Source organism: Sinohyriopsis cumingii, chromosome 10 (assembly GCF_028554795.1).
Source record: "Sinohyriopsis cumingii isolate HCF-2022 chromosome 10, ASM2855479v2, whole genome shotgun sequence".
Taxonomy (NCBI): Eukaryota; Metazoa; Mollusca; class Bivalvia; order Unionida; family Unionidae; genus Sinohyriopsis; species Sinohyriopsis cumingii.
The window spans coordinates 79,790,642-79,807,196 of record NC_142970.1 but is presented as its reverse complement, the minus strand read 5'-3'; the positions used below and the strand labels follow the sequence as shown (position 1 = coordinate 79,807,196).

Here is a 16,555-nt window from a genome sequence, read left to right as displayed (position 1 = left end):
CAGGCTGGGGTGTTCTTGTCCTCGGAGTCCACCTGGCTATTATTAGCAAGTGGAGGAGTCAGCATCTGGGCAGTCCCAATAACTCTGGCAAAGGAACTGGACGGTAAGAGTTATCGGTGTGACATACAGATAGAATTTTCATGTCTGTTGGAGGACTGGATTCCAGAGGTAGCAGAAAGTCATTCCTAAAGTTACTATCAAAACGTGATGTATCTGACACAAATCCATTTACAAAATATATTTGCTTTATTTCTGATATAGAAAAACCAAACAATTTAACATAAAGACATTATTTAAAGCATTAGATGAATATTATAATTTCATGAAAAGTAAGTGCCCTAAATAATTAATCAAGTAATTTCACAAATTCAAGCAAAATGACTTTTTCTACCTTCCATATAATAAAAAGAAAATCTACATGCTATAATCTGGGTTTTTTTCAAGCAGATACACGAATATTTAACTCTTAACATGAAAACATTTTATATTGTCCCTCATGGCTTCACCACTTGTAACAATTTACTGTTTTCACCAGCAAGTAAGAAAATGTAAATATCCTTGACATAGTCTTCCAAGTTACTTATGAACACCGTCACAGGTTTTAAAGATATGTGACTTTCAAAGCATTTTAAGTTAACACCTTAACATTATAGACATTTCTACCAGAGCTCCTAGAACAGTGACACCTGCATTTTGTTTGTTCTCTGGTGAGACAAGTCTAATTGAAGCAATGGTTCCATTTCCAGTTGAGATAATGAATCTACTTAAAAAGTAAAGCTTCCAAGGAAAACTACATCTGACCATTTACAGATGAGATAATGAATCTCCTTAAGCAAAGTTTCCATGGAACACTATATCTCATCATTTACAGGTGAGACCATGAGTCTAGTTAGAGCAAAGGCTCTATGGAACACTAGATCTCACCATATATCCAGATGAGACCATGAGTCTAGTTAGAACAAAGGCTCCATGGAACACTATATCTCATCATTTACAGGTGAGATAATAAATCTATTTAAAGCAAAGGTTCATGGAATACTATGTCTTGCATTTACAGGTGGAAGCAACACCTCAGTTCTGATGTAAGGAACACAATTTTCAAACAACACAAACACAAAATCTTTAAAATGTTAAAGCTGCAAGAACCAATGTCAAATTTCAAAGAAACTAAAACTGACAAACTTAAAATGAAATCATTTTTCAGATATACAGTTTTTCTTGCATGGCCAATAAGAATACAGCACTGTTTTGCACCAAGGGCAAAATTAAAAGTAGTTCATCTTAGCAAAGTTTTTGTTGGTCCTTAAAAAAATTAAATGTTCAGATGTTGTCTCACCTGTATAAAAATAGGCAACCCACATACAAAGTTTGATCCAGCAGTTGAGAATTAAATAGTTATTGGCCGAGAGATGGATGGAAAGATCCTAACTATCACAACATCTTGCACTAAAGTGTAAGGGTTAAAAATAACATCTTTGCATGCTACATTTTACTCACCATGTAATACATGTAAAATTCCAACAAACTGTAGAAAGCCTTGTACATTCTGATGTCTCCACCTGAAATACAGAATAAAAATAGAAACATGTTCTAAAAGCATGTACGTCCTACCACCTCAAATTGCCTTCTTGTCCAATTCAGAGTTACCTGTCCATAAAAGAACTTGCCCTTTATAAACAGGTCTGCTATCTGATAATTATAGCATGTTTATCTTCAATTAAACTGGGACTTTTTTGCGATGTTGGCAACAGTTGGCACAAACAACTTTCATGACTAGCACCTTTCGACCAGATTACCAATTAAATGTTACTGATAATGAACACACAAGAAAATATTGGACCGAGATCAACACATCAATCTGCCTATTTAGAGTACATAGTCATGTTATTTTAAGATCTACTCCAAGATGTGCAATTGTGGAATTCACTGTTTTCTCAAGCATCATGCTGAATTATGAACCTAAATAGGCAAAAAGTGTGTATCATATTTCCAAAACATATTGTATCATATTTCTTTGTTGAATCCCTTCCAAATGTGTAAAATTCCCCTTGTTTCAAAATATCAAAGTAATTTCCCCATTAAATTTTCTACAACAGACCATGTACTGTCTGTTTCATCCAGCTGTCTTACCTTTTTCATCGGATGCAAAATCAGTGTAATACAAACAAATATGATTTCACTAAAAGTTGGAGTTTACTGTATTTTTGGGCTGTCAATTAAGTGCAATAAAGCCTGTATTATTATTATTCAGATTTAAAAGCAAAAGCTCAGTATGTATCCTTGCCATACAGCATGTATACTCACCATATAGCATGCATCCTTGCCATACAGCATGTATAATTACCATACAGCATGTATACTAGCCATACTGCATGCATACTTGCCATACAGTATGTATGGTAGCCATACAGCATGTACAGTAGCCATAAAGTACATATACTAGCCATACAGCATGTATAAAGGGCATTCAGTCTCCTAGCCATACAGCATGTATAGTAGCCATAATTATTTATACTAGTCATACAGAATGTGCACTAGCAATATAGATATACTAGCCATACAGCATGTATACTAACATTACAGTAGATATACTAGCCATACAGAATGTGCACCAGCAATACAGCATGTATACTAGCCATACAGCATGTATACTGGGCACACAGTATAATAGCCATACAGCATGTATACTAACATTACAGTAGATATACTAGCCATACAGCATGAATATTAGCCATACAGAATGTGCACCAGCAATACAGCATGTATACTAGCCATACAGCATGTATACTGGGCAACAGCCATACAGCATGTATATTGGGCACACAGTATAATAGCCATACAGCATATATACTGGGCACACAGTATAATAGCCATACAGCATGTATAGTGGGCATACAGTACAATAGCCATGCAGCATTTATAGTGGGCATCAGTGTAATAGCCATACAGCATGTATACTGGGCACACAGTATAATAGCCATACAGCATGTATACTGGTCACACAGTATAATAGCCATACAGCATTTATAGTGGGCATACAGTGTAATAGCCATACAGCATGTATACTTGGCACACAGTATAATAGCCATACAGCATGTATACTGGGCACACAGAATAACAGCCATACAGCATGTATACTGGGCACACAGTATAATAGCCATACAGCATTTATAGTGGGCATCAGTACAATAGCCATACAGCATTTATAGTGGGCATACAGTGTAATAGCCATACAGCATGTATACTTGGCACACAGTATAATAGCCATACAGCATGTATACTGGGCACACAGAATAACAGCCATACAGCATGTATACTGGGCACACAGTATAATAGCCATACAGCATTTATAGTGGGCATCAGTACAATAGCCATACAGCATTTATAGTGGGCATACAGTGTAATAGCCATACAGCATGTATACTGGGCACACAGTATAATAGCCATACAGCATGTATACTGGGCACACAGTATAATAGCCATACAGCATTTATAGTGGGCATACAGTACAATAGCCATACAGCATTTATAGTGGGCATACAGTGTAATAGCCATACAGCATGTATACTGGGCACACAGTATAATAGCCATACAGCATTTATAGTGGGCATACAGTGTAATAGCCATACAGCATGTATACTGGGCACACAGTATAATAGCCATACAGCATGTATACTGGGCACACAGTATAATAGCCATACAGCATGTATATTAAAATTACTGCTGTTGTTACAAAACATTATTATTTTAGAACATCTAACAATATTAATATTACTGTTGCTGTTACAAACAATATTCTGGAATATCTAACACAATATTAATATTACTGTTCTTGCTGAAACGACATTTTTTGATCACGTTTTAATGGTGAGGTCAAAGGTTAAATTAAAGAGCTTACTTTATGCATTTTCTATGCTCATTAAGGTTGACGCCCTCATTTAGTTGTATGAAATGTTTGCTAAAAAACAAAATGGTCCAATTATCTCCAAAGATAAAAGATAAATAGTATATTTTATGCAACAATACATTTTATCTATTATATTCTGATTTGACAAAATAGTTTTAGGTGTTAATGTGTTGCCCATGCCATTAGCACAGACTACATTGTATAATGGTATGTTCCATCACAGACTACATTGTATAATGGTATGTTCAATCACATAAAATAAGTGATTAGCTGTAGTTTAAATGATCCATACACATTTGATATGAAGGTATTCAATCAGCGTAAAAACATCCACTGAAATACAGCCATATAATGACATGCACCATCAACTAGTCTTGCCATGTCAAGCATTTCAAATGGTATGATTAAAATTCTGGTGAATAACATTCAGCCTTGACACATAAGTTCAGTCATCTATGGTGTTCACAAAATACCCCATATGATTTTTTTCTGGTCTATGGCGTTCACAAAATACCCCATACGATTCAATACCAAGGTTTCCTGGTGTGTGATGTTTACAAAATACCTCCATATGATTTAATACCTAGGTTTTCTGGTCAATGGTGTTCACATAATACCCCATACAATTTAATACCTAGGTTTTCTGGTCTATGGTGTTCACAAAATACCCCATACGATTTAATACCAAGGTTTTCTGGTCTATAGTGTTCACAAAATACCCCATACAATTTAATACCTAGGTTTTCTGGTCTATGGTGTTTACAAAATAACCCATAAGATTTAATACCTAGGTTTTCTGGTCTATGGCGTTCACAAAATACCCCATACAATACCTACGTTTTCTGGGCTATTGTGTCCACAAAATACCCCATACAATTTAATACCTGTTTCAAAACCAGGAAGTAAAAAAGACCAATGCTTATCTAAAGCACTCAGCTCATTCATTCAGGTTTCAATGAAAACCTAATATACTATTAAATATTGATTAGTATAAAAACTCCTTCAAGTACATGTACATTCATCTAAATCTATAAAAAGGACTCCTCCAAGTAACCTAGAACTTACCATCCAACTGATCAAAATACTTTTATAACTCTGAGGAAGTATAAATCCCAACACAATGCAATTACAGAACTAATGTGATAAAAGTCGCACACTGCAATTTCTACATACAGGAATAATGGTTTGGGTAGTGTAGACTTTGTACTAAATGAGACTTGAACCCATGAAGATAGAGGTGAGATGGCAATGATCCATAACGGTAAGAGCATTAGACCACTCTGCCACTCCCACAAAAAAGGTGTATTAATTCAAACAAAGCTAGAGCTGGGTACCGCAAGAAATGTTGCATGACAGTATACCACACTATTTCTGAACATACTCAGAGATTCCACAAATGTTGCACAACTTCCCATACTCTTTACCAACATGGAGGGAAAAGTCAGTACAAGTCCCAATTTTACCCATACAAATGCTTCTCAGCCGCTATCATCAACGCATGAAAAAATTTCTTTTAAACAAAGCTTTAGGAAAAGAAAATGAGTAAAATGCATTTCTGACCATTTCAGGGGCTGCGCTGATAAAAAATAATTTAAAAAAATCACAAATCAGTACTGTGACAGTAGTATAATCCCTTGTCGGAGGTTTATCTGACCCTTTCCACTCCATTTTAGATATGTTGATATTAACATTGGTGTGTAGAGTCAGAGCCAATTGCAAATAAAAAAGTTGGAATTTGCCACCATCATATGGTGTTGACATAGAGTAGCCACCTACTATCGTGCCTAACAAGTTTAAATGACCTTAGGTAAAACCATGCATACATGAAATGCATAAAAAGATGATTTTTCTCTCAAAAATTGTGATTATAATATTCATGTATCTTCCACTGACAGATGAAACCAAAATTACAGCAATGGCAAAACTACAGCACTGGTACTCACCAACTCGCAACCTACCCTTAAACTCTGTTTATACAGCTACGGTAATTGATAAAATATTATGGAGTAAAAGGCAATTACACATGAAAGCACTGACACAGCCGCACAGACAAAATTCCCTCTTAACCCAAGCCAGTTTCATGATTTTAATGATTAAGTAGTCTGGATTGCTGTCAGAAAACAAGACAAATCTGCCAATTATACACAAATGATACTCTAAATCAAGCAGTTTTCCAATGTGTGGAAAATTATAATTTTGTTCAACAAAACCACAAAACTAAATCAGATCAACGATGACTTTATATTCAGATTTTAGCCTTTATTATCTCCATTCTTTCATGAACGTTTAACAGTTATGCTGGTTATTTCCCACAAACTGATCAAAATCAGATCTCTTATGTGAAGATCTGACGGCAACCACCTAGGGTCATGCTCTGGTGATCTATGTCATTACCATAATCGTTAATTTTATCAGCCAACTGAATAATGTCTTACACTTGCATTTGGGAGAATAGGCTGTAAGGCTCAAGAGCATAAATGTGTGCCAAATGATTTGATTCACTTTCAAATTTCTGAAGGCTGCATATCCATTAGGTAATTCAATGGTCATAAGAACATGAACCCTATTACTCTTTAAATGTACTCCTTACTCAATGGATTGAGGACCCCGATGGCTGAAAGTGCTCACTGTTATGGCCAATGTGGGTATTTGAGAACGCATGCCAGTAGCTTCTCGTGGGAAAGAACACCACTATTTATAGTGGCTGCCATGTATAGCCTATCTTGTGCTGAAAAATGGCATTAAACCCTACAACAACAACATAACTCGTTGGATCAGTAGTGGTAATGTTCATTAACATCTTAATTGTGTCTTGTTTTATACTGCTCCACTTCACACACTGAATGTTGTTGATAACTCGAAACCCTCTTTCACATTTTGCTGTAGGGTGGTTAACAGCTTATATTATTTGCAACAACTTAACCATTTCACCATTTTCAGGTGTGGAATTCCTGATGGCTGCAGTGTACACCTCTACTTTTGGGGTTCTCTGAAATTTTCTGGTCATCAGCTTTGCCACAATCTGCAATTTTTCTCACTTGCCTCCAGCATTTTGCAATGTAGTGGTAGATCAAATATAGTCATTTTATAGTCACCTCAACTCTGTGTAGGTAGGAGTAGTTTTTCACAGCAGTGCTGCCAATGACAGCTTATGGACAACACAGTGAATTGGGATTGTCCATAAGGCCTCGTCCACGATAAATCTCCTTGTTCCATTTTTCAATCCTTTCCTTGCCATCACATTTGCCCCATTGAAGTTAGCAGATGTGATTGTTGGTGTGTCACTTACAGCGGCAAACATTAACTTAAATTTATTGATGGCAGAATCCTGAGTATCATTCACAGCCTTGGCATCTGCATCCTTTAAATCAACTGTAACGACCAAATATGTCTTCATTCTACTGTCATGTATGTATCTGATGTTCACCATCTCCTGTTCATTCACCGACACATCTGTGCTGGCATATGCTACAGCAGTTACGAATCCACTGTTATCACATTTCCATTCCTGTCATTTCGAACAATCAGATCACTGCAGTGAGTAAATTCTTTGCCATATCATTTTTATACATGTTTCCCACATTCACACCATTTACCAAATCACACAATCCTCTGAAATGAGCACATGGTCCAGAGTTACTGGCTACATAATATGTATAAACACAAGATCTTTAAGGTTCACAGTACACGTCATAGTACAACATATTCATCAAAATAACAGAAAATACCTCATCAATACACCAATAGTCTGTGGCAACCAACTCCTTGAAGGAAATGGATTAACTATTAGTTCATCTCATAATACAGTGGATACATCCGAATGATAGAAACACATAATCCATACATCAAAAGAATCTGCGGATACCAGCTCTTTGAAGTAAATGAATTAAAACACAATGTAATAATCTCTTATTCATAAATGTGAACAATTTTGTCCTGGATGCTTTTATAATTAACTTATCTGGTAGTTTATCTTAATTGTTATTAATAACAGAAAATACCTCATCAATACACCAATAGTCTGTGGCAACCAACTCCTTGAAGGAAATGGATTAACTATTAGTTCATGTCATAATACAGTGGATACATCCGAATGATAGAAACACATAATCCATACATCAAAGGAATCTGCGGATACCAGCTCTTTGAAGTAAATGAATTAGAACACAGTGTAGTAATCTTATTCATTAATGTGAACAATTCTGTCCTGGACACTTTTATAATTAGCTTATCTGGTAGTTTATCTTAATTGTCATCCAATTTCATGGGTACCAAAATTAAACCAGTGTTGTATTAGTCTAGTACAAGCATGAGGATGGGGCAGTTCGATTATTATTCACTTAAGCCAACTGAGCACTAATTATAGGTAACCCAGACAATTTGTTCGCCGTTCATAAACAACATGCCTCGCTTTGTACACAAAGCTTACAGGTTTCAATAGAATTACAATCAGTAGACGATCTTCAAAAGAATAAAGGGCACACATAGGGTTAAATATTAATAGTTTACAAGTCTTGCAACAACTTTTAAAAAATTTTAGCACATCATTAGAGGGGTTGAAGTTTATGCAGGCAAATTTATAATTTTTACAAGCCCAATGGACTTTATACTTAAAATATAGGAGAGGTCGAATCTGAATTTAGAGAGACCCAAGGCATCGGCTATCTTTTAACACTGCACAGTATACTGCAATTATATTAGGGACCAATATTTTCATGTTTTGGGGCAGGGTACTGACATTATTTTTGAGACAAAATTCTATTTCTCAGCTGGAAAAATGTCTTGCCCCAATTTATAGCAAAATAATGTCATAATGTATCCATTCAAGTTCTTTTTAAAAAATTATAATCTTGTGATAAAATAAAATATATCAGCTCAAAGAGATGCTGCAGTCTCCATCCAAAAATTCAATGTCCAGTAGCCTTTAACAGACAAATTTGGCATGTGTTAATTTTTTTATAAATTGTGATCTAATAACTGTAACTCAAGTGGGTTGATTAACTTTACACTATAGCTCACACCCTGTAAAAGACACTGTTCCTAAATTAGAGAGCTTGTTCATAAAAACCAAAAGCACTGACAATAAAGCTTACAATTTACTAGCCACTATTGATATAATAGGCAGAAAAACTTCAAGCGGGATGCCAACAACCAGGCAAGATAATTATCAGAGATGTAAACGTAAAACATATAGACTCAAATCAGACAATATTTAGTGGACTTGAGAAATTATGAAAAATTCAAACTGCTCTCCTGAAAAACTTGAAAGACCGGAAATCATTCTAAGGAATACATGTTTTAAACACATTAACAAATGCTAGAAAAAATCTAAAACTTGAGGTCAATTTATTTTTAATCCGACATTTTTCCAAAAGTCTATTTGACCCAAATATCTTTCACAACATCTGATTTGGCCACCATGATGGCATATAAGACAAACAAGTGATTAAAGAATTATAAATAAAATATTATTTGTAATATTCACAATTTGTGACAAATGCAACTGGGTTTTTTTTGTAAATAAAATTTTAAAAATTTGAATTATTTTCTCATGTAAAGCAAAAAATATGCCAGAAACAGTATAACATTCATAATAAGATTACTTGGGAAATGAATGAAGTACCAGTATAATGGAAAAGTATAATCATACATACCAACTGTAATACCACACACCTCTAAAAAAAAGCTCATAAAAATGATACAATTCCCATGGCAACAAAAAAATGACTGGGATTAGAGTTGGATTCAAACAGCATGTATCTAAAGGAATATATTCATACCAATGTCTTTGCCACAAGACAAAGTGAGTTCCTTTCATGTGGGCCTTAATAATTTCATAGTTTTTTCCTCATTAACACTGACAGCAAGCCTCAAAGGGTCAAGGCCACAACAATGTCAAAACTGTCATTATGTTGTCCACTGGTTTCCAGTCCATTTTACCATTTCAGTAATTTGTCTTTAACATCTTTTTTTTAAAAAGAGTTCATTTCTCCCAAAAGATTTTTTATATATTATTAATGAAAAAAGTTATGATTATAAATCACAAAACTGGAGCAGCACATGACTGTTCAAGGACCATTACTCTTCATTACCTCTGCAAAGTTCTATCAAATTCCGACTATTATGAAACCTTCAAATTTTCAATTGTGAATGGAATGCACAGTACCCTTGTTAACCAGGAAATGTATGGCATCAAATTCTTAATGGCAGCATAAAATGAGCTCTCTTTTCCTTTTTTCAGGACTCTAACAAAATTTATTTCTCAATGCAGTACCATTCAGCATTCACGATTCAATTTGAAATTCAGAAGAAAATGCTATTCAAAAAAAAAAAAAAACACCAAAGTACACAAATATTTACATGTTTTTGGTGTGTGTGTATATATATATATATATATATATATATAAGTGTACACTTGACATTATGAATTGTCATTTTTTTTTAATGATAAATAGCAACACAACTTTTAATTTAAGAAATTCTGATACAAATTAGGCCTATTTGGTTGTTTTTTGGCCAATTTATGTCACAATTCCTGTAATAACATGACCAGGTCGTACTTGATTTTACTCTACTGAACATCTCTGATAAATGGCAAATCAATAACAACTTAAAATATAAGAGTGTGATTATGACTGCGAAAAGCCACAATGTGTACTGACATATTTTCATTGCATAGATCATAAACACGTGTTTTAAAGGGAAAAAAAAAGATGAAAATGCCACCAAAAAATGAAGACAGAAATGCTATAGCAGAATGCGAATTAGGTCAGTGTAATTTTCTTAACAAGTAAACAGCTGAGCAATTGAAGATATAATCAAAGTCCAGCCCTGAATGCATTCTTTTTGCTGTTGTACAATAGGGATCTGAGCATTTTTTTTTATTGTAAGGTGTCAAAATCCATATATACAATACAAAACTGGAAAACGTCTACATATACAAGAAGAGTCACACACAGTCTTCTAAGAACAAATTTTTCACAAGTTAAAAGTAAATATATGGTACTTTCATACTTTATACTTTTACTGTGTACATGATTCGTCTATTATCCTACATGTCCAGTCCAGTATGACCAAGTGACTTCAATACAAGATATTAACTATAGATTGAAAAATGTAAATAATTCCTATAAAAATCATTTAAATAAAATGTTATTTTGCTTTTCTGATCATTATTCAAATTATAATTCATTCATCTTCATAAGCATTATCGTAAAAATGTGTTTTGGTTTATGAGTGTATTTTTCAGTTTCTAGCAACACGCGTAGAAGGTACCAAACATCTGCAGGCAACAAGGGGGGGGGGGCAAGCAAAACTTTATCGAGATTTTCTTCTAGATTGTTCACCAAATAGCAAAACCAAGTAAACAAGAAGCAGCTCTGCTACAGTAGATTTTGCACACCAAAATGAGGTGATATGTCATATAAACAACCCTGCGTAAACATAAGGCAAGATATTTTGTCTGGCTACAATGGTAATCACACCAGACCAACAACAAATCACTGTATTGAAAATATTTCATAGCTATAACTGCCTTTGCATTAAAAAGAAAAGGTTTACAAGAAAATAGTACATGTTTAAAACATTTCTGTGCAAAATTTACCCCAATCAAGTAAGATAACATCATGCATGCATATTTAGGTCAAAGATCATACGGGGGGGGGGGGGGGCTTCGCGTGTAAGACCCGTCCATCCTTGACACGCTTTCACCACATAAATAAGACAAAACGTTCTCGATCAAACCAAACTCTTGCCCCTCAAGAATTATCTATTTGCTGAATGAAGTCTTGTATATTAACTTTCTAAAGTTTACGCCGATTTCTCTTTAGTTCACCCACCCTTTCGAAGTTCCTCAAAATGTCCCATGCACTTCTCAAGTTGCATGGGTCGTGTAACACATCAAGCGAAGAACAAGCAATACTTTGATCCAAACACATGCCTTTGCATCCAGTATTGATGCATTTTACATCAATGACTCGGGAAAAAATCGAATTAAGGCCGCCTTGCGGTGTTCCATTGTGGATGTAACTTCTGAAAATGGCAGGTTAATTGAACTATGTCAAATAGCATCCCCAGGGGGCGCTTTGTAGGTACTGTACAGTGTTCACCAACTTGGGTAATTGGCGCATTCGATTGCATTAACCAGATAGGCGCTCTTTATTAACAAATCTGAGTGGGATTGAGTAGGTTTTGTGTCAAGATTGTGTTGCTTGATTTCGTGTCTTTTTTAAGTGCCTTGGAAACTAGAAAGAAGCATATATTTTGTACTTTTGACAAGTGTACATTTATTTATATTGCTGATTGAAAAATCACAGCTCTGAGTAGCTAATGGATGTGGTATGAGCCTCAATGGAAAGTTCACTCTGGCCATCTCAGATTACGATTTGGACCACTATAGGCCTTATGGAAGCTTAATATGGTGGGTGGCAATGGGACCAATGAGAATGTAATATGAGAAAAAAATAGGATAAATACGGTAGACCATTTATCAAAAAGTTAATCTTATAAATATAGGAGGATGCACACTTTCTTCGTCATTCTTAAAATGTTTGCTAATTGCGAGCGCTGTGCGAACCGAGTTCATGCCTTTCAACAGGCGATCAGGTGTAATTTTTGTTCCAATGGCAACACAGATCATGTAATTCAGGTAAGAATTTTAAAGTATTTTTTATAGTTTTTTTATTTCCTTCATTAAATTATATTTGCTCTAAGTGCACTGTATTATGTGCTATTATTTACTAAAATTGTGAAATAATTAATTTTTTTTGCTTCATGGCGAAAACGTGTAGTATAACATAAATACGAATCAACAACACTTGACATTAATTTTGTGAAGGATTATAAGCCGTAAATAATCACGTTAAATAATGTATGCCTTTTAGGAGTTAGCAGAGAGCAATATCGACGATGGTGGAGAAACAACCGAGAATTTCACTTTCTGTGCAAGGACTGTCGACTGACGACATATACGCTAGTCAACACTCTAGCACAGGGGTGGGCAAACTACGGCCCTAGAGTCTAGCAGCATAACAGCAGACGGACGACAGCTGTAATGATGTGACAGAGCAGTCAGCTGTGACGATTCAGACGAACAACAGCGTTCCTGAAGATAACGTCTATTCGGATGATGAAACTAGAATTGTTCTCAGGAAAACGATGTGTGATGTGTGTAATGTGATTTGGATTTTAAACGTAACTTTAACAATTTTTCAGTCATACCGCTACGATGTCTGCAATGTGGCAGTTTATAATGATATCTAGCACTGGGGCATCATGCCGCAGACATGTAGCATGATGTCCCACCCGGTCACATTATCCTGACACCAGGCCGACCAGTTCTAACACTAACATCTTAATGCTGAACGCCCAGCTGTATTAAAATTATGAATGTTTTTATTCAGTAGACTATTTATTACTATATATTTTTCATGTGGAGTTAATAAAGTGACGGGTTTTTTTATTGAAGGTCACTCGTGGAAGATTCCATTACGGACACGGCCAGTGAACTAGAAGTACGCGTCAAATTTGAGGTTGTTGACCAGAGTACGGAAAGAAGAAAGAGGAAGCTAACGTCGAGCGATGGGTATAGCTACACATTGAAGAGGGAATTAAAGAGTGTGGTGATGGAGTGGCGATGCGCCGTCCGCGGAAAAGCCAACACGTGCCCTGTGATTGTGAAACAAAGAGGAGAAATGTTTACATGCAGCTACCATTCTCATATGCATCCATCGACGCCTGGATCTCTCGTTGCGGTCAAAATGAAGTCGAAGGTGTGTTTGTCAGATTTAATGTACATAATAATAGTAAAATTATAATGTAGTGCTTCACCGATAACTTTAATTGTGTTATTTAAAATTAATTCTAAATATATGCTACTTTAAACGATGATATCAGCTTGATGCATCTTTTTAAATATACGAAAATACTAATTTCATTAACCGAATTATTTATTTTAGCTGAAGACATTAACATTTGGTGACATGTTCGGGTCGGCGCCAGCAATGGTAGATGACATTCTACATGAGTATGCTGACCCCTGACAACCAGAACACTCGCGCCCAGTATACTCCACGATAGTAAGGATATGTTGTTGTTGTAGGGTTTAACGCCATTTTTCAGCACACGATAGGCTACACATGGCGGCCAGTATTAATGGTGGAGGAAGAACCCGGGAAATCCCCAGAAAGAACCACCGACCCTCGAGAAGCCACTGGCAATCTTTCTCACATACCCACATTGGCCAAATCCGAGACTCGAACCCACGCAGACAGAGGTGAGACGGCAGTGATCCGTAACGGAGACCACTCGGCCACTCGGGGCCCCGTCAGGATATGTAACAGATCACGACAGACAACGCAGCCAAGTGATCCTCGTGACCTATCTTTTGATGTAATAAGCGTTTAAATTATTATTATTATTTTGTAATAAGAACAAATACATATATAAATAAATATATAAGAACAAATACATATATAAATAAATATATTATCACTCAATATGTATATTTAATATACAATGTTTCAGCTGGATGAAGACTTCATTGCGTCACATATTCCGGAAATATTCTTTAGGGTCGATGTTAGAGTGAACAAAGATGACACCTGATCTTCGCCACTGAGAAACAGTTGGAACTGCTGTCCAATGCAAATACGTGGTTCATTGATGGAACCTTCAAGATTGTCAAGGATCCATTTTATCAGCTCCTGTCAATCCACGCCTTCATTAAAGTCCAACGATGACTTGAAGCAGTTACCACTGTGTTTCATCTTGATGTCTGGCAAAAGCAAAAGAGGTTACAAGAAGGTATGTTTGCTACAAATTATGAATGAATCAGTTTGATCTTTCATAAAGTAGAAATTCAATATAGATAATAAGTGTAGTGCTGTAAGAAACAGTAAATATTTTAATTTCAGTATAATTTCTGTATCAGTGCAATACACAAATTTTTTACAACAAATAAAACATAAAATAAGCAAATTAAGCAAATTCATATGTGCAACGATTAATCGGATTAAGTCTGTGAATAATGACATGATTATCTGATTATCCGTAGGTGTTCAGGGCTGTTCTACAACATCTACCAGCGGAACCTGTTGTGACGTCCTTTGTTGCGGACTTCGAGGCAGGATCTGGAAAGACTACAACGCGTGTTTCATGACCCGGTCAATCACAGCTGCGCTTTCCATTTCACTCAAGCACTGTGGAGAAATAAAAGGACTTCAGGTATTAATCGGTATCTTATATTATGTAATGTTAATCAACATTTCATACGGAAAAGTGAAACTAAATTTGTTTTTGTTTTTTGCATTTATCTCTACTATTACCTCTGACTTTTTTAAAAATAATAATATATATTAAATATTTTACATTATCCACATTCTAAATTCACGTTTACTCAGTGACGTTAAACATGCATTGTTTGCTTATGCTTATATTATATATTTGTCTGTTTTATTCAATTTGTATTTATGTACTGTCTTTTTGCAAATCATGTTTTCTTGTAATGCATCGTTGTTTTATGTATTGTCGGTAAAAAGCACATTATAGCTTATGTTAAATTTGTTTTATAAATCATGCCGTCGTTAAAGAAAATCTTATCTTGTCTTATCTTGTCTTGTCTTGTCTTGTCTTGTCTTGTCTTGTCTTGTCTTAGATGCGTTATACCCTAGTACTTGACTAAATAATTTCGGAATAAGAACATTGCCAATAAAGATCAGCTATGACTAGATATTAATTTTTTTGTTTTAAAAAAATGCAGACAATATAATTTATGCTAATATTTGTCAGGTGGCGTACAATAGCAGGGACAGTGTCTACAATTTCCTGAGGAATGTATTTGTATTACCATTCCTTCCAGATGAGGATATTGCGCCCGCTTTTGACCAGCTACGTCAGAATGGATCTGCGTCAGAGGACCTCGTGAAGTACATGGACTACGTGCATGATCAGTGGACTATCAGCAGCATACAGGACGTGACATCGCGTTTACTGTCGAAGTATCAGAACCAACAATGATGTTGATGGGTGGTACCGCCATATTAACAGGCGTGCCAAGAAAGGCAATTGCCTTTCTACTTGCTGATACTGCTTGTGTACAAGGAACCCACCCTTCTTCCTACGCAAGTTAAGATGGTATCTGAGGGTAAACTAAGGAGATACCAAGGTAAGCAGACTATCAAATGCCAGGGACGGTCGATGGCACTGTGGAAGTCCTATGCAGAGAAACGGATCTCCACCAGTCAGCTACTCAAACAATGTGCCATCATTTATGGACCATGTTAGTTCTCTATTGCCATATTATTATGTAACTAAAATTAATTTAAATAATAATACGATTCTTCTTATCTTTGCGCATGTACAGTATACGGTATACACTTGTACAGTATACGGTATACACTTGTACAGTATACGGTATACACTTGTACAGTATACGGTATACACTTGTACAGTATACGGTGTACACTTGTACAGTATACGGTATACACTTGTACAGTATACGGTATACACTTGTACAGTATACGGTATACACTTTCAATAGTAATGTTCATACAGTTAAATGATTCGTAATAAATGCAGGTAATGAAAATCACTTACGGTGTTCATTGTTTTAATAACTATTATTTATTTAGGATAAAGAAATATTTTACA

At 35.5% G+C, this 16,555-nt stretch overlaps 1 protein-coding gene across 1 annotated transcript in view; it reads right to left on the bottom strand.

Moving 5' to 3' along the window:
* Nucleotides 1–11,978, bottom strand: part of LOC149790459 (uncharacterized) — a 35,381-nt gene extending 23,403 nt beyond the window's left edge. The window contains exons 1-2 of the mRNA XM_089972518.1: nucleotides 11,746–11,978; nucleotides 1,498–1,559 (exon numbers count right to left, since the gene is read on the bottom strand). The gene's annotated coding sequence lies outside the window, so the exon portion shown is untranslated. The remainder of the gene's footprint in view (nucleotides 1–1,497; nucleotides 1,560–11,745) is intronic.
* Nucleotides 11,979–16,555: the final 4,577 nt, after the last annotated feature.